The sequence below is a fragment of the Felis catus genome, chromosome A3 (genome assembly GCF_018350175.1).
Source record: "Felis catus isolate Fca126 chromosome A3, F.catus_Fca126_mat1.0, whole genome shotgun sequence".
NCBI lineage: Eukaryota > Metazoa > Chordata > Mammalia > Carnivora > Felidae > Felis > Felis catus.
In genome coordinates, this window is record NC_058370.1 from 72,339,736 (window position 1) to 72,358,431 (window position 18,696).

Here is an 18,696-nt window from a genome sequence, read left to right on the forward strand (position 1 = left end):
AACTTGAAACTAAAAACAAAATGACAACAACAACAACAACAACAACAACAAAAACAAACCAGACTCAGGTGAGGCAGGAAGGAACCTAGTGTTTCCCAGCTCAGTGACAATGGGACTTAGTTCTAAAAACTGCAAGGCCAAAACCACACTGGATGGAATAAACAGTCCTCCTCCTATGAGACTGAACTGTGTTATTTCTAAGAAAACAAAATATTTACTTGTTGAGATGGCTTATTTCTTAAGGAGCCAAGTAAGAAAATCAGCCACAGAAATTTCTTAGTAGGGACACAGAAGAGCACCCACACTGGCCCTCATGTATAGGATCAGGGCCTGTCCTCACTGCCTCCTGGAAACCTTTAGAGAAAACCTGAGGCATTGGTCATTGTTACAATAGCAGGAAACCCCCCTAAAGGCAAACTCCTGCTTGAACCCCACAGCATGTGGTTTGTGAGCCCCCAGCTCAGGGGCTTGAAGAGGGTGGTTATGTGGGAATGGGGACTGGAGAGAAAGTGGGGTAGATCAGGGGAATGTCCTCCTAGCAAAGCTCTAAGCCTGAAAAGCCCTCCCCACTTTCTGCAGTTTCGTGTTAAATTAGAATGCAGAACCGCCCTTCTGAGATTCCCTTGTCCCTTCAATAAAAATTTCATAAGCTTGCCTAATAGGCCTGTGAGGTTTATGGAGCAGAGACCAGAGCAGCAGGGAGCCTCCAGGAAGTGGCTGGATTCATCCACACCCACCCTCCAACAGAACTCCCCAAGAAGCAGGTTGGAGGGTGGGATCACTAAATGGAAGGGGCGGTGCTGAGAAGACTCCTGGGGAGGGCGGGGGGGGGGGGGGGGGGGGGGGAGGTTGGGGAATGCTGTGCTCCCTGGTGGCCTCACTTCCCCCAGGTTAGGGAGGAACACACTCTGAGAGAGAACAAAGGGGCACTACTACCTAGGGCCACACACGAACGCTAAGGCAGCGTGTGACACTCACTGCTACCTCCTGGCTAAACACATCCGAGTGGAGGACGAGGTAAGGTCAAAGGGAAAAGGAGCAGAAAGAAGTAGATTCTCCAAGCGTATATACGGCATTGAGTGAGACAGTGTTCCTGGACCTTAAGACAAGAGAAACAAACAACATACAGCAAATCTAAAACCCTTTATCAGCTGGATTCAAGTCATAACCCTTTCTAGAATTTCACCCACTGGAATTTCTTCCAGAATGATTATCAGGAAAAACTTCGGGTCTTAGGGCCTTCCCTACACCTCAAGATTCCTATAAGACAGACTCAAACCCTCCCCCAAACCTTTTGTTCTGTGGAAATTCAAAGACTTCGCCACGATTTCTGTAAATTCCCAGGTAGTCATCATCTCCTGGACACTCTGCCTCCAGGCTCCGGCTGAGATGAATCTGTTTCCCACAACACCCACGAAGCATGAACTGAGCCCCTGTTTGGATTTCTACAATGCAGAACATGCGTGGATTGAGCATGATTTACTGAAGATTACAGTGAGGCAAAGATAGCTTACACCACAATGACACGCATCTTCTCAAATGGAACTGGGAGGGGCATCATTCTTACAACCAGCTGTAGCCGTTACACCAGGAGCTGTTCCTAGCCCTACCTCCATCCAGTCCATCCTTCCTTCCTTCTCTCCCTTCCCCTCCTCCTCTGGAGGGTGGCGGGGGGAGCAAATTCCTCTCCTTGGCCAGTTCAGTTTAGTGGTCACTGTTTCTTCTGTCTTGGAGTCTCAGCCCCCACCTTCACCTCAGCCAGGTATTTATTTTCATTTATTTTTAATGTTTATTTATTTTGAGAGAGAGAGAGTACATGTGAGCAGGGAAGGGGCAGAGAGAGAGGGGAGAGAGAGAGAGAGAGAGAGAGAGAGAGAGAGAGAGAGAGAGAGACCGAAGCATGTTCCACGCTGACAGCACAGAGCCCCATGTGGGGCTTGAATCCATGAACTCTGAGATCATGAACTGAGCCAAAATCAAGAGTCAGACGCTCACTGAGATACCACCTCACACTGGTCAGAGTGGCTAAAATTAACAACTCAGTAAACAACAGATGCTGGCACCAATGTGGAGAAACAGGAACCCTCTTGCACTATTTATTGGTGGGAACACAAACTGGTGCAGCCACTCTGGAAAACAGTGTGGAGGTTCCTCAAAAAATTAAAAATAGAACTACCCTACGACCCAGCAATAGCACTACTAGGAATTTATCCAAAGGATACAGGAGTGTTGATCTATAGGAGCACATGTACCCCAATGTTTATAGCAATGCTTTCAACAATAGTCAAATTATGGAAAGAGCCTAAATGCCCATCAACTGATGAATGGATAAAGAAGATGTGGTTTTTATATATTATGCAATACTACTTGGCAAAGAGAAAGAATGAAATCCTGCCATTTGCAGCAACATGGCTGGAACTGGAGGGTATTATGCCAAGTGAAATAAGTCAGTCAGGGAAAGACAGATATCATGTAAGTTTTCATTCATATGTGAACTTGGCAAAAGATCAGGGGGGAAGGGAAGGGGAAAAAAATAGTTACAAACAGAGAGGGAAGTAGGCAAACCATAAGAGACTCTTAAACACAGAGAACAAACTGAGGGTGGATGGGGGAGTTGTGGAGAGGGAAAAATGGGTGATGGGCATTGAGGAGAGCACTTGTTGGGATGAGCACTGGGTGTTGTATGTAAGCGACAAACCACGGGAATCTACCCCCAAAACCAAGGGCACACTGTATACGCTGTATGTTAGCCAATTTGACAATAAATTATATTAAAAAAAAAAAAAAGAGCCAGATGCTTAACCAGCTGAGCCACCCAGGCGCCCTAAGGCATTCATTTTTAGAACAAAGACGATTCTCTCCTTGAAATTTGATGCCACCTAAGGGCCAACAGTAGGCTGATGTGCATGAGCCTCCTATCCCACACACAAAAATTTGAAGGGACATCAAAAAATTCTGATTCAAGATATGTAAATTTTTAATGTGGCATTTTTTAATATGAAATGAATACTATGAAAATATTAAAAAAATAAATAAATAAAATGAATGCCAAAAAAGTATGCTGAACAAAATATCAAAACATTAAATAAAGATAGGCTGTTGTTGTTTGTTTACTACTCTGTGTCCTTTACCAATGGAAACACTAGCTCCCCATCAGCCCAAACTTCCCAGGCAGTGGGGCCATCGGGTCCCCACCCACCGAGTCTATGAGTCTTAACAATGGTGTGAGAACAGATTGGACAACACAGGGGTTTTATATACATTTTTTTTTCAACGTGGAGGTGTATTAACTAACTTGTTCCACTTGTTTCAAAATATGAGAGGATATTTTGATCAGTGTATCTGAAGGCATACATCTATCCTTTTGTCTCAGGCTCCCATACGGCTGGCAGGCTATGCCACTAGGGCTACAGTTAAGGCAGCAGTGCTGCTCACCTTGTATGAAAGCACAGAGGAGGGAGGCAGCAGGACATAGTGGGTAAGAAGTCTGAGTCAAACAGACCTGGCTGGGGCCCAGCTCCTCAACCACCCACTTGGGTGAGCGGGTTATCCATCTTCTCTCAGGGTCGTTGTCCTCCACTGGAGCACACAGGCCTTAACAGTGCCTGCTTCCCAGATCGTCTGAGGATTAGATAAAATATTGATCGCCAAGTGTCCAATAAATGTCTTCTGTGTGTTATATAATATCTGTGACAGGCAAATAAGTTAATTGTGTTTCAATGATGTATCTCCCAATCCAATGATTGCCCGTTCAATTGATGATGTTGTTTGAGGGGGATCCTCTCAGCATATAAAAAAAATTGTATATTAGTCATAAATGGTACTCTTACTTATTCTTTCTCTCCACAAGATTCTTACTGGTCTTTTAAAGTCCATTTTGGGGGCTCTGCTAGTTAAGTGTCCGACGGCGGCTCAGGTCATGATCTCACAGTCCGTGAGCCACGCTGATCTGACAGTCTGTCAGCTGTCACAGTTTGTCAGGTGTGCTGACAGCTCAGATCCTGGATCCTGCTTCGGATTCTGTGTCTCCCTCTCTCTCTGCCCCTCCCCTGCTTGTGCTCTGTCTCTGTCTCTCTCAAAAATAAACATTAAAAAAAATCTTTTAAAGGCCACTTTGATGGACTGAGCAAACCCAATCCAAGACTGCAAAGTAAGAGACGCTAAGTGGGGAAGTATCAACATATACGCAAATCACCTGCTTGCCTAATAGAAACAATCGTTTACTGTATATCTACCATGTGCCTTATGTGAGGTGTTTAACAAACTCTAACCTTACACCAACCAAACCAAGTTTTATAACTGACAGAAGGAAGCCCAGAGAGGTGAAGTAAGGTACCAGCATAATAATATCACTAATAATGGTAGAATGAAGATTTGATCATCGCTTTTCATTGGCTTATTCATGCATTAGGAACACTTCTTCTCTTACATAATCCTCTCTTTTCTCGGGGATTACCATCAAAAAGGGGTGAAAACAATTACGTGGTCATGGTTCTCAGAGGCTGAAGTGCACTTGTACCACTGCAAGTATCCAGGTGTATTTCCTCTCTGGTGAAATTTTCTAACTACAAGAGCCAACCTCAGGATCAAACCTTTGAATAAAACAACTGAATCGTTGCTAAGAGAGAGTAGATGAAACTTCCTTTATGTTCGCCAAATAGGTTTCAAAGCAACAAAGATCACACCTTTTCAACAAGCCCTGAGAAATTTAGGGCTGCTAATGGAAGCTCATCAGGAAGAAAAATAAGCTGGGAAAAATATCTTTTATCATTGTCTCAAAATAGGAAGGAGGCTAGAGACACATGCCAATGACAATATGTGAATAAACTCACTATAAATTCATTTGCAAACCAGGAGGTTTGAGCAGTAGGGGCTGTGGATGGCCCAGATGTTGCCTCATTCTTTTTCTGCCACTCAATCTACTCGGAGCTTTTCTTTTTTTTCCTTTTAATGCTCTAACACTGATGATATTGTTTAAAATCGGCCTGGGACTAGAGACAAAAATGCAGATGCAGTTATAGAAGCATGAACAGCTGAAGCATGAAACTAATAAAATCAAGAAAAGTAATAGAAAAATCCTAGAGGCTGGCTTACAAAAAGAAGAGGAGGAAGAATAAGAAGAAGACGACAATGCTGAATCAGAATCTTTACTGCCGAGTAAATTAAGTGGAAGGACCATTGCTGGAGAAGAAATAATTATTCACATCAACATTAGCAGGGACATGGGTTAGCTGTGGGTAGCATATCTTTCCTTTAAGTCACCAGGACAGAGCAAGGAAAGGGCATGCTGCTTTGCCGTGACAGTCTTCATTTTTTTCCCACCATCCCTGTGGTGTGGTCAGAGAGATTTCTAGAACCCAGTGCCAAGTCTGAGATCAGATTTGGAACAGAATTCTTGCTACCTTCTGAGATGCCACAAACCCAGCTGGAACCCTGAGCCTCTGAGACAGTGCCACATTCTGTTTGCTATGAGTTACATTCTCAACGCCTTCCAAGGCCGCTGGCCAAGGCCATTCACAGAGAAGGGAGGCATCCTCACCAAGGCTGAGATGAGGATGTGTTAGAAAATGCCAGACAGGGTATATACCATTCTTCCCTCCTATGGACAGGAAACAACAAAAACAACAACAAAAAGGCAGAACAAAAGAGCAGTCAGAGGTTAACTTGCATTCCCGGCAAAGTTCTAAGACGTGAGACCATCAGGCAGCAAAATGGGCCCACCAGGCATCAATAACGTGGTGAGAAGGAGGCACCAGGAGAAGTGAAGCAAAGGCAGTTCCCATGGCTTTATGTGCAGATTCCAGAAGCTACTGCCAGAACATGGAGTCCAGAGTCACGGGTGAGTGCCCTGTGTAAATAAATTCTCCCCAGGCAGCCCCCCGCCATCAGATACCTATGGGATCTCCTCCTACATGGGTTCCTCCAACCCCTGCAATACCTTGGGCATCTGAGCTATTTCCTCCCCACTTTAGGCTGTACTGAGACCTTTTCCTTTGTTTATCAGCTTGACTGTAACAGGAGTGGAAAGGACAGATCTTGAGAATGAGCATCAGCTTTCAAGGATGTGCCTCAGCTGAGGTCATTGCACAGTCTGCTGGGGGCTGCCACTGCTATCCAGGTGGTTCGGGGGAACCTGGGGATTTATTGTTCTTGGCGCATCCACCAAATGTCCCCCTCCCAACCTTCAGGGTCCTTATCAGGGCCTTGACTCTGACAAAGAGACCTGCCAGGGCTCTTCATTTAGCCTCGTTAGATCCTTGGAATTCCACATGCCTTCCCAGAAGCTGGAGGAGATGACAGTCTCCTTCAGGGCTGTCATAGAGACCTTCTGATGACAAAGCATGTTGTGAGTTGGAAGGTGATCGTACTAGCCTATTATTGTCCTTTTTTTTTTAAGGCTTACAATGCAGTTAACAGAAGCCATAGCATTCTACCATCCTCATCACTGCCATGCCCCCCCTATTACTCAATCAACACAGTTCCACACGACCCAGGGCTTCCCCTTCCACCTGCACAGAATCCCAAAGTGAGAGGAAGCCTGAATATTGCTGCATGTTGGAGCAATCACCACCTCCCTTACCACGAACAATGGCATCCTTAGTGCCACCAGACTGCCGCATAATCCTGCTGAAGGGATGCTTCCCTCGGGTTTATATTCTGCACATTCCTCCCCACACAAAACATTCACAAGATCCCTCCTGCACCTGTTCTCTTAGGTCCTGAATTCCTTTGGCACATAGGCTATTTCTTCCTAGAACAGAGACTCAGCCTGGGTTCCCCCAGAAAGCAGAGCCTGAGCCAGAGGACTTGTAAACTAGCATTCAATTACAGGGTAAGGGTCCAAGGGAGCAGGAGTGAGGAATAAGCCAAGGGAAGCACAGAACAACTAAGCTGCCGATATGCATCATTCACCCGGCCCCCACCAAGTGTGACTGATTGCTTGATTTGCAACACTGCATCCCTGTGAAGTTGTATAAGTACCATTTCAGTATCATCCCACGTGGGGACAGATAAAGAATGTATCCACTGGCTCCCAGGCCCATTTGTTAAAAGTTCACTACTTGTGTGTTGCGGAGAAGTGAGCATGGGTGCCACTGCAGTGTTCAAGTAGAAAGCCCTGGAGGGGAGCAAGTTGCTTTCAGGTGGTACCTGGGTAAAGTCACTCAGGGCCCCACACAGCTAGAGCAAGAGACAGGTGAGACTGAGAAAATATGAGCAGGTGCATAAGAGGGGTGTAATGCAATGGGTTTTCTAAGCTTTGAAAAAAAACAAATAGGCAACTTAACACCTAATGGTTCCAAGTGTACCACCTGTAACTTCTGGGTAATAATAAAACCAGAGCTAAAAGTCAATGGCACACGAAGAGAGAGAAACTCAAGTGTTCATAACCATGCAGAAAAGAACCAGTCTTCTTTTGGGTACACCAGCAAAATTTAAAATATAAATTTCTCAGTTGCATGTGAAATAGCCCTTTTTATGTGCCTATCCCGTGCCCCACGGTAAGTGTTTATCAACACTATATATCAAGAGATATATTTGCCTTATATCCATAAAGGACATTTGACACTTCCTTTATTCACTTTGACGCGGCATTGAGTTCTTAAATAAAACACACTGCACAGTTTGGAGGGTGCTGTAGTTTTCTGTTGCATTTGTGGGACGGCACCTAAAGGCAAACATGGTGAAACAGAGGAAGAAATGTCGCATGGCAGTCTCACAATGCACTCATCCCTGCCTCAAGCCACCTCTCTAAAATGAGTAATTGTGGAGACCAGCTCACAGGCCAAATCTTGCCACACCTATTTTGTAAATAAAATGCTGCTAGAGCAGAGCCACACTCTTTGACTTGAGTATTTTCTGTGGCTGTTTCCTCACCACAACAGCAGAGTTGAGTGGTTGTGACAGAGACCATATGGCCCACAGAGGCTAAAACATTTACCACCTGCCAAAATGAACAAATCAGGAGACTCTAGATGCTGGAGAGGATGTGGAGAAACGGGAACCCTCTTGCACTGTTGGTGGGAATGCAAATTGGTGCAGCCACTCTGGAAAACAGTGTGGAGGTTCCTCAGAAAATTAAAAATAGACCTACCCTATGACCCAGCAATAGCACTGCTAGGAATTTACCCAAGGGATACAGGAGTACTGATGCATAGGGGCACTTGTACCCCAATGTTTATAGCAGCACTCTCAACAATAGCCAAATTATGGAAAGAGCCTAAATGTCCATCAACTGATGAATGGATAAAGAAATTGTGGTTTATATACACAATGGAGTACTACGTGGCAATGAAAAAAAATGAAATATGGCCCTTTGTAGCAACGTGGATGAAACTGGAGAGTGTGATGCTAAGTGAAATAAGCCATACAGAGAAAGACAGATACCATATGGTTTCACTCTTATGTGGATCCTGAGAAACTTAACAGAAACCCATGGGGGAGAGGAAGGAAAAAAAAAAGGAGGTTAGAGTGGGAGAGAGCCAAAGCATAAGAGACTCTTAAAAATTGAGAACAAACTGAGGGTTGATGGGGGGGGGGGGTGGGAGGGAGGGCAGGGTGGGTGATGGGTATTGAGGAGGGCACCTTTTGGGATGAGCACTGGGTGTTGTATGGAAACCAATTTGATACTAAACTTCATTTAAAAAATAATAAAATAAAATAAAATAAAATAAAATAAAATAAAATAAAATAAAATAAAATAAAATGAAATAATTTACCACCTGGCCTTCACAGGAAAAGTTTGCTGACCCCTGGCCTCGACTGAAGACCAGATCCTTCCTCTTACAAGTAGGATCTCCCACTTAGCAGTAAGCTAAGGCTGGTATGATCCCTCAGCCAAGAACAAGAAAATCCCATGTCTTAATCACCATGTTCGGTCACCAGAGATTCATGCAAGGAAAACAAACACAAAGGAGACATGGTGCCTCCCTTCCTTTTACTAAGAACACAATCCTCTGATTCTTTTGTCCAAACTCATGTTTAAAAACTGCTCCACATGTCCAGCCCTGACTAAACTCAGGCTGTCCCCAGGCAATCCCAGGAATTGTGATGATGAAAAGTAGGTGCTGAGGAGGAAAAAGGATTCTCTTTTTAACAGGCTGGGTAAATAACTGTTCTCATGCTGCATCTGACAAAAAGTTCAAGAACCCGTATGTTTATGTCCCTCTGTGAAGGTGGGCCCAACTCTTACTTCCTCCCTGGGTGTAATGTAGGTGCTCTGAGATAAACCAGTTTCTTCAAGGCATCTCATTAGCGCTTCTCAATAAATAATGTTCTTCTACATTCGTAAGTGACTCCAACTCAACTTCTACAAGAAGAAAAGCAAGTTAGCCCAAAACATGCTTTTTGGCAAAGAACAAAATATAAGGAGATGTAATTCTGCCAGAGGCAAAATCCCAGAATTTTAATTGGTTGACTCATTGACAGGTGTAATAACCACATAACTTACTAAACTATTAAGGAAATACAGAAGAATTCTGCCATTTTTACGTATCAGCTGCATCATAGGCCAAATTGCATCCCCACAAACATGATAATAGATAGAAAAATCCTGCTCACTAGGGCATAGTGATGGCATTCTTACTGGTTTCTCTGCTTTTTATTTTCTTCCTTTCCAATTCCCCATACATTTCCACTGTGTTATGTTTCTAAAAGTTACATTGGAGTATTGGAATTCCCCTGCTTTAAAATTTTGCAACAGCTCCCTCCTTGTTACCTCTGGAGACAGTCCAAGCTCCTTAGCAAATGAGGCTCTCCACAGTAAGATGCAAACCTGAGCCACCAGCCCCATCTCTATCGTTTCAAACGTGGCCTTTGCACTGGGTGGACGTCACAGTGTTCTTTCCTTGGTCCACACACATGGTAAATACATGCTCCTGGACAGGTCACCAGTCCACACAGCTAGTGCTCTACCCATAAAGCATGGAGGGAAGTCTGATGCTGTAAATGGACTGTTCAAAGACATGATGTGTCTCATCTCTCAGTCAGTGCTCCAAAAGCCCCAGAGGACTAGACTCAAGAAGCAAGCCCAGTATTGCCCTCAAGCTACTGCTAGGTCACACACAGTCCTTCAAGTGACCTCCCTGCTGTGACTGACAGGACCCTCATTCACTTGCTCTATACCCACCTATTTCCATTGAGAACATAGTCTGATGGATCTTGGTCTTAGTCTATCTCCATCTCTCTCTGGCTAGATAGGTAAATAGGTAGATACATACATACATACAATCATAAATACATACATACAGATATCTCATCCAGGGAGGCAGCTCAGAGTTCCAGAGGATCTGCAGGGTATTCAACAAGATTCATTTATTCATTCAACAAATATTTTGAAGCACTTACTATGTATCAGACCCTGTACTGATGAGTGTACGAGTATTCACAACTGCATATACACTATGGATGTGCACAGTGAATGAATTCATGCCTTCAGGAAGTTCACAGTCCTCTGATTAGCACCCCCTGCCATTTTCAACATCTGTGCTGTTTTCCCAGTTTTCCTATGTGCCCTGGGAGTCACAGGACAAACCCCCAAATATCCAATGTCTAAAGATCTCCAAGCCATCTTGTGGTACGTGGACTGGTAAAAAATGAGGAGGGTTTGTTGGACTAAAGGCCCCATGAGGCCAGTTCCATCCTGCATTAAGCACAGAGCCGCAGGGCAATTAGGCTCAAGTCCAAAATAATACCGTCCAAATTTTTTGACACAAATGTTATCTTGCCACTCATATCTCAGGAGAAATTGCAGCAAGGATCATGCACCTGCTACTCTCAGTGGCTCCTCATTTGAGAGGTTCATAAACTGGGGCACATGACCAGGATTCATAAGCAGAAAAGACTATCAACTCTCCCTACATGCACTGGTCATCTAACTTACCCTATGGGTAATTGCAATGGCCCTCAATCTTAGATACCCACCTGGAGTTTTTCCTTTACCAATTAAATACAAACTAAACTCTGGTACTAACCCTGCTTTTAAAATGCTTGTTATGGGGCACCTGGGTGGCTCAGTCAGTTAAGTATCCAACTCTTGATTTCAGTTCAAGTCATCGAAACCCACATCGGGTGCTGGGCTGATGGTGTGGAGCCTGCTTAGGTCTCTCTCTCTCTCTCTCTCTCTCTCTCTCTCTCTCTCTCTCTCTCTCCCCCTCTCTGCCTCTCTCACATGCTCTCAAAAATAAACTCTTTTAAAAAAATTCTAGCTGGATCATGCATTCTTCCTACCCAGAGCCTTCAAAGGCTCCCCGATGCCTTCTGCCCAAATGCCTCACTCCAGTGTTTAAGGCCTCCATAACCTGGCCCCTAACTTAGCTGCCTGGTACAGACCCCCTGTGTTCATCCCATTACTTAACAATCCATGTCCATTCGCATGGTGAGCCTTTTAAGATACCCTTTCCTTTTCTTGCCATTCACCAAAATTCCCTAATTCACTTAAAAAGTATCCCAAGTGCCAGTGTCAAAGGGCCTTCCCTACACATTCCAACCAATATAAAGTGATTTTTCCTCCCAAGAGCACAGTTTTGCTATTGGTGCCACTCATTTCAGACTACCATCCTATTGGTCAGCTTTTCATGTTTATTTGTCTTATCTCCTAACACCATTGCAAGATTCTTTTGAATGCAGAAACCATGTATTATCATTTTCATACTTACTATCTACAATGATACCCTGTTGGCAGGCTTAAGAAAAAGGGAAGACCTATATTTCTCATAGAAAGAATGTCTAAAAATCCAGACTGTTCCTAATGGAGATGATGGGGTCTGAGTTCACATAGAGCTTCCTTGGGCAACTCTGCTGTCTACTTTTTCTAGAACTCCTGACTCAGAACATAGAGGACAAAATCCAAGTGCCAACTTCCTCCTAATGGTCCACATGGCAAAGAGCCTGAGTTTTGGGATGCACCCCTTAATTCTAGATTTCTACCACTCAGTGAAGTCAGATCTCTTGCTCATATTCATGTAAGAAAGGAGATGTAGGTTAAAGTAAGCATATCGAATTATGTGTGTATACAAGTACACTTCCCTCTGCATAAAGTGACACACACCCCCAACACACACACTCCTTTACTGGAATCTCCACCATACTTGAATCTTAGCATAGAAGACTACTTCATAGGATCTTTTCCTTTAATGAAAAAAAAAATTAACCTTTGAACATCAATATTTCCCAAAGCCTAGAACCTGATTATGCCTAAACTCCATGAATTATTCATGCTGCTTCAAGTGAGAAAGATCAGATTTAATTATGTTCTGAGGGGGCATCTTCCCTAGCATTAAGTGGAGAATGTCCTCATTTGTCTACTGAGCTGTTTTAAGAACAGGTTATCATGGGCTTTCTGCAGAACTGTATATGCTAAGAAACAAAAGAAGGTTCACTGGATCGGCATAAGGGAAATAAATATGAAACCAGAGAGTCTTTTCCATACCCCACGTGGAGCCTGTTTCTATTAAATTCAGGCAAGAATGACACCAATACCAACACATGCAAACCCTAATAAATTAGCTGCACCCAATTATTAAGAAGGCAGCCTTAGGTCATAAAAACGATTTTGTGAAATTGATCTTAAATGAAAAATGTGTAATTACACTTAAAGCAGTTACAGGCTGCTAGTCAATGAAAAATTTATATTTCCCGTGGAGTTGTACTACTTTCTGTGCATATAAAATTAGTTGGATTGGGAGAATTTATATTACAATCGGAAGTGGTTCAAGAGACAGAAACATTTTTCAATGTACTTTTCTAAATGATCCCACAATCTGGCCAGCTATGCACCCAATGTGCACGTTACAATTTTATTGCCTTTGGCCAAAAGCTACTGTAAGACCAAGTATTCGGAATTCTAAGCAAGAAACTCACAATATTTTTTAAAGCCATGAATCCATTTTTTCTATATTCCTTTTGTTATTCTTTCCTTAAGATCAGAAAGACTTAGTTTTTAGTAAGAGCAAAAATAACCTAGGGTAAAAGAATGCTATGGATGAAAAGTCATGGGATCCATGATGATTCATCCCTTACTTCACCATCTACATCCATCCATCATGAACTTCTATAGGTTCGATCTCCAAATTTATCTCAAAACCATACATCCCTCTCCATCTCCACTGTTGACATCCTGGCCCAAGCCACCGTGGCACCAACCTCTTGACTGGCCTTTTTGCTTCTGCTCCTCCAATTCACTCTTTCCACGATAGGCTGAGGGATCCCTTTGAAAATGTAATCAGAGCATACCACAGGTCTGCCTCAGACCTTTCAAAGGCTTCCCAGTGCCCATTAAATAAAACCCAAACCCTTCTTATGATCTATTAGGTCTTGTTTGATCTGGCCTCTGGCCCCCTCCTTAACATTGCCTCTTTTTTTTAATTTTTTTTAATGTTTATTTGGTATTGAGAGACAGAGAGACACAGAGTGTGAGAAGGGGAGGAGTAGAGAGAGGGGGAGACACAGAATCTGAAGCAGGCTCCAGGCTCTGAGCTGTCAGCACAGACCCCAACATGGGGCTTTAACCGACCAACTACGAGATCATGACCTGAACCAAAGTTGGTCACCTAACCAACTGAGCCACCAAGGCGCCCCTTAACATTGCCTCTTTTAATTCTTGCCCTCCCTCACAGTGGACCATCACACTGGTTTCCTTTCCTTTCCTGAAGCTCTTCTACCTCCTGGGCCTTGTGCTTACCTTGATGCTTTTCTTCTGGAATCCTCCCTGCTTGACTTATGATAGCTCAGTCTCTCACTTATTTCCTGTAGAGTCATCATTTTATTAACTTATTTAGTTCTTGTGGTCTGTTTTAGCCTTCAGTGAATGCAAAACTATTGAGTGAACAAAATAACATATTTAAGAAACAGTAAATTCATGAAGAAATACTTGCATACATAAGCAAATAGCTTAAGGGAAGTTCAGATTTAAGCTTACAATTGCCTGCTAAAATAGAACTAGACCCTTTCAGGGCTATAGTTTCTACTTTTTAATTGCACTAAAAATTACACTGTGTTAGCAATTTTTCGTTTATCTGCTTAAAGATACTACTAAAGAAGAAGTTCATGCTACTAATCAACATATGCAATTTTTTGGCCTTTTTTTTATATTGAGCATTTCAAAATTTAAGTTTACACATTAATTTCACCAAAGATAGCCACTTAAAAGGCTAATCTGTCTTGTCTTTTGGTCACCCTTTGGTAATTTTGTATGACTTGCCTCAAATAGTCCCACTAGATAAATATTAAACATTATTTCCAATACTAGAGGATGGAATCAAGTAGTCTACCCACAACACCCGCCAACAAATCATACACAGGTTTGCTGTCCTTAGAAATTGAGGAGATGCATATGGCACAGTTGGTTAAGCATCTGACTCTTGATCTTAGCTCAGGTCATGATCTCACAGTTTATGAGTTCAAGCCCTACATTGGGCTCTGTGCTGATGCATTGAAGCCTGCTTGAGATTCTGTCTCTCCTTATCTCCACCCCTCCCCCGCTTGTGCATTCTCTCTCTCTCTCTCTCTCTCTCTCTCTCTCTCTCTCTCTCTCTCTCTCTTTCCCTCCCTCCCTCAAAATGAATAAATAAATTTAAAAAATATATTTTAAAGAAACTGAGGAGATGCAAAGAAATATAAAATAAAGTTGCACCCATAATGGATCGTCCAACCTATCCTTGAGAAAAAACAAAGATGGAAGGAGGATGGATGAAAGAAAGAGTAAGGACTTGAGGTGAAGTCATCCTGAAGGGGGTGAGGGCAGGGCAGCCCTGAGATGCCTCTATAGGATGGAAAGACTGCAGATAGGAAAGGACAGCAGGAAACATTACAAAAAGGGGAAAAAAGGTGACCACAGGTTCCAAACACATGTACAGAGCAGTGAGTAACTTGGTCTGACTGGAGCAGAGTCAAAACTGGGGAGAAATAATAAGTCAAGAGAAGCTCAAGAGTATTTGGGGTCAACAAGTCAGACTGAGCTGGCAGCAGCTTATGGTGTATTGGCCTATGATACGGAAGAACTAGAGAAGATTTTGACAAAAGAACAAATTCATGGGCGATAAATGCTTCTGTGGTGAGAAACTGGCATTTGAGGACCTGCATTTACACGGTAGAGGAATATCACTTATTAAATCAGTACTCAGAATATATACCTTTCTAATCTTCAAAGCAACTGAGCATACTATCGTGCATTCTCTACAAAATCTCTAATTTGAAGAAATAAGGATTGAAAAACCTGGCATGAAGCTTTGTGCAGAATGAAATTGAAAATGTGGCCTGCAGAAAACAGTAAAATCGTACTGCGGAGGAATGACCATATATGATTGAGTGCTAGAATAAAGAACCATACATATGTGCTTCATCAGTTATCTAACACTTCATGTCCCAGCATGACTTGTGATCATGAAGTCTTCCCCCAAAACCCCTGTGAAGCAAGAGTTCTGGATTTCAAATAAGAATAGGGAATTAGGTGACATGTTCAAGTCTACAAAAACAGTATAAACAAATAATGAGAACAAGAATTTCCTCAATTCTTGCAACTTGCTTCAAACTCTGGACCATTTTGCAAACGTTTGCTCAGATCAGTGGTAGTTGTTATGTGTGCAGCCACACAGACAAAATGCTGATCGTGTAACCATTAGAACAACTTAGACAAAATAAAGGCTGGGAACATTCACAAGGATGGGAACCATAAACCACCTGTTGGATGTAGGCCCGGGGGAAGATTTGTATCTGTTCCATAGCTTGTAACCATGCTATTTAGTATTTTGTAACCAAAATAAATGTGTCCTTGCTAAATTCTTTGTAATATATCCCCTTAATATATCAAGACTTCACAACTTTAACAGTATCTCCTGTGGAATGTAACCATCAATCTCAAACATACTAATTGGTTGTCATGGGAAACTGTATTCAACCTGGTATCTATAAATGCCGTAGAAAATTCCTTCAGTCCTTTGTTAGCAGGAAGAGGCTCAAGTCTCCATGTCCCACTTGTTTTCCTTTGGGCCTGATTGGATTAAATAAATCAGTGGCTCTAATGCATCATCTTAAAAAAAATGCCATATGAAAAACTTTATTTTTGTCAGCACACACACACACACACACACACACACACACACACTTTCCAGACATCAGAACAGAGGGTCACAGAACAGAGAATGTGTCTTAATCAGCTCAGGCTGCTATAACAAAATACTACAGACTGGGTAGCTGAAACAACATTTATTTCTCACAGTTCTAGATACTAGGAAGTCCAAGATCAAGGTACCAGCAGAGTTAGCTCCTGTTCTTGGCCTTCTTGCTATTTTCACATAGCAGAGACAGGGGGCTCTGGTCTCTTCCTTTCCTTATAAGAGCACAAATCCCATCTTCCCCCCCCCCCCCCACATCTCACAATATTATCTAAACCTAATTATCTCCTAAGGGTCCAACGTCCAGATGATGTCATACTGGAGATTAGGATACCAACTTATGAATTTTGGGGGACACAAACATAAAGGCCAGCAGCAGGCTAACCTCAGATAAATCGCTTGCACTCTTCCAGGTCAGTCTCAAGATTGTCCAGCAGATAATTGTGCCATGGTTACCAGTCCCAGGGGAGGACTCTAAAGCTTCTGCTCACTGTATCGTAGTAACACAGTCACCAAGAAGAACACAAGGCAGTCAAGTATGGGATGGAAGAGTGCTTTATTTACATAGGGAAGAGATACCACAAGATCAGCTACAATAGTGGGCATCAGTTCCCCACGGCCAGCAGGTCTCTCCCAGAGGCCAGCATAACACAATCTGCCTTTGTACACACTCTTGTGCACAGTGGGAAGACCCTGTCTCCTCCCCACAGAGGATAGATACTGTAAACAGAAAGAGTTGGAGGGTCTCCAGCTTTGGGACACAAGAGAAGTAATTTTAGGCCCCAGCTATTTTTCCTGATGTATGACCTATGTCTCCGGCTCTACTTGCCCAAACACACTTCTTGTAGAACTTCCTAGGAGATGTCAGAGTTACAGAGAAACACAAATGCCTCAGTAGTTAATGAGTTAAGGGAAGAAAGGGAATGCAAAAGATAACTGTCTCTACCAGGCCAGGAAACAGCCTAACCATATCAGGGACAAGAAATCAGTGAGACAAACTCTCAGTGCTGTTTCCAAAGTAAGCAAGGCCCTGCATTCTTCACCTGAGATAAGAGGCCCAAGACCCCAACCAGTTTATACCCGTTCTTAGAGCATGCCCATAGCTCTTTCCCCTCACCTAAGAGTTACTTCTATCAAAAGTCTCTGCTCAAGGAAGAGCACAAACCTCATTAACATAACATCCAGTACACGTATAAGTATGTTTCCTAAATACACATGCATAACCTTATACCCATCTCTACATGCAATGACAAAGTTCCCCTTTCTGAATACTCATCCTAACCCTAAATAAAAGAAACCCACTGACCTCTACTTGGGGAGTCACGGCTTTGGAAGTTATTCCCCATGATCTCCTACTTGCTGTAAATGAAGGTTTCTTTGTGTGATGCCTCTACCTGGTATAATCTTTATCTATAAGTCACCAAGCAGCGAACTCAGGTTAGTTCAGTTACAATATGACAGGGAAGTTGCCCATGTGGTATATGATCCACACTCTTCAAGCAGAGACTAAAGAACATTTATTAAGCATGACAAAAAGAGAAAGATTCCCACACAAGGTAACAAGGCCGGCATAGGTTGTTTGGGATCCTTACCTCTTAGTATATGTAGCACGGCTTTGGTAGCAACAGTAGCTCCCACTGGGTCTGAGTGTCACTGGCCCCTCCTCCAGGAGACAATTGCAGTTGGCCACCCCCTGCTCTCCGGTAACCATGTGCCGCCAGAAGGCCGTGATCAAAATCGCCGATAAGTCAAAGGACATGCAACAGGACTCGGTGGAGTGTGCCACTCAGGTATTGGAGAAATAGAACATGGAGGAGGACAATGCAGCCCAAATTAAGAGGGAGCTTGACAAGAAGTACAACCGCATGGGGCACTACATCCTGGGAAGGAACTTGGGTAGTACTGTGACACGTGAAACCAAATACTTCATCTGTTCTACCTGGGCCAAGCATCCATTCTTCTGTGCAAATCCAGTTAAAAGCAGGGCACCTGGGTGGCTCGGTCAGTTAAGTGTCTGACTCTTGATTTTGGCTCAGGTCATGATCTCGCATGATTGTGTGTTCAAGCCCCACATCAGGCTCCGTGTTGACATTGTGGAGCCAGCTTCGATTTCTCTCTCTCTCTCTCTCTCTCTCCCTCTCTCTCTCTGCCCCTCCCCTGCTCTCTCTCTCTCTCTCTCTTTCTCTCTCTCTCTCTCTCTCTCTCTCAAAATAAATAAGTAAACTTTACCAAAAAATCTAGTTAAAAGCATGGACTGTGTCACACACCCAGTGACCCATCCAAAAACAAGGACTACAGCCTGAATTCCAGATACCAGAGACTGAAATCTTCAGCCTTGCCTTAGGGATCACCTTGATCACCTTGATCAGCCTTGCCTTAGGGATCACCATGTTTTTTTCTCCTCAAAATCCATTCCTTTCAAATAAATAAATAAATAAATCTGTTGGAAAAGTGAGGGGAAAAAAAAAACAAAAGAAGTAGTCTAAGCCCAAGGCCCATTTGTATGTGACCAAGTGGGTGACAAAAGACAGCATGCATGAGACTGCTTTCCCCAACACAGGTCTTTGCAAACCCTGGCACCCTATTT

The 18,696-nt window shown here is 43.2% G+C and overlaps 1 pseudogene; it reads left to right on the forward strand.

Moving 5' to 3' along the window:
• The first annotated feature begins 17,818 nt into the window (after positions 1–17,818).
• On the forward strand, positions 17,819–18,087 carry LOC101088921 (annotated as a pseudogene).
• The last annotated feature ends 609 nt before the right edge of the window (positions 18,088–18,696 follow it).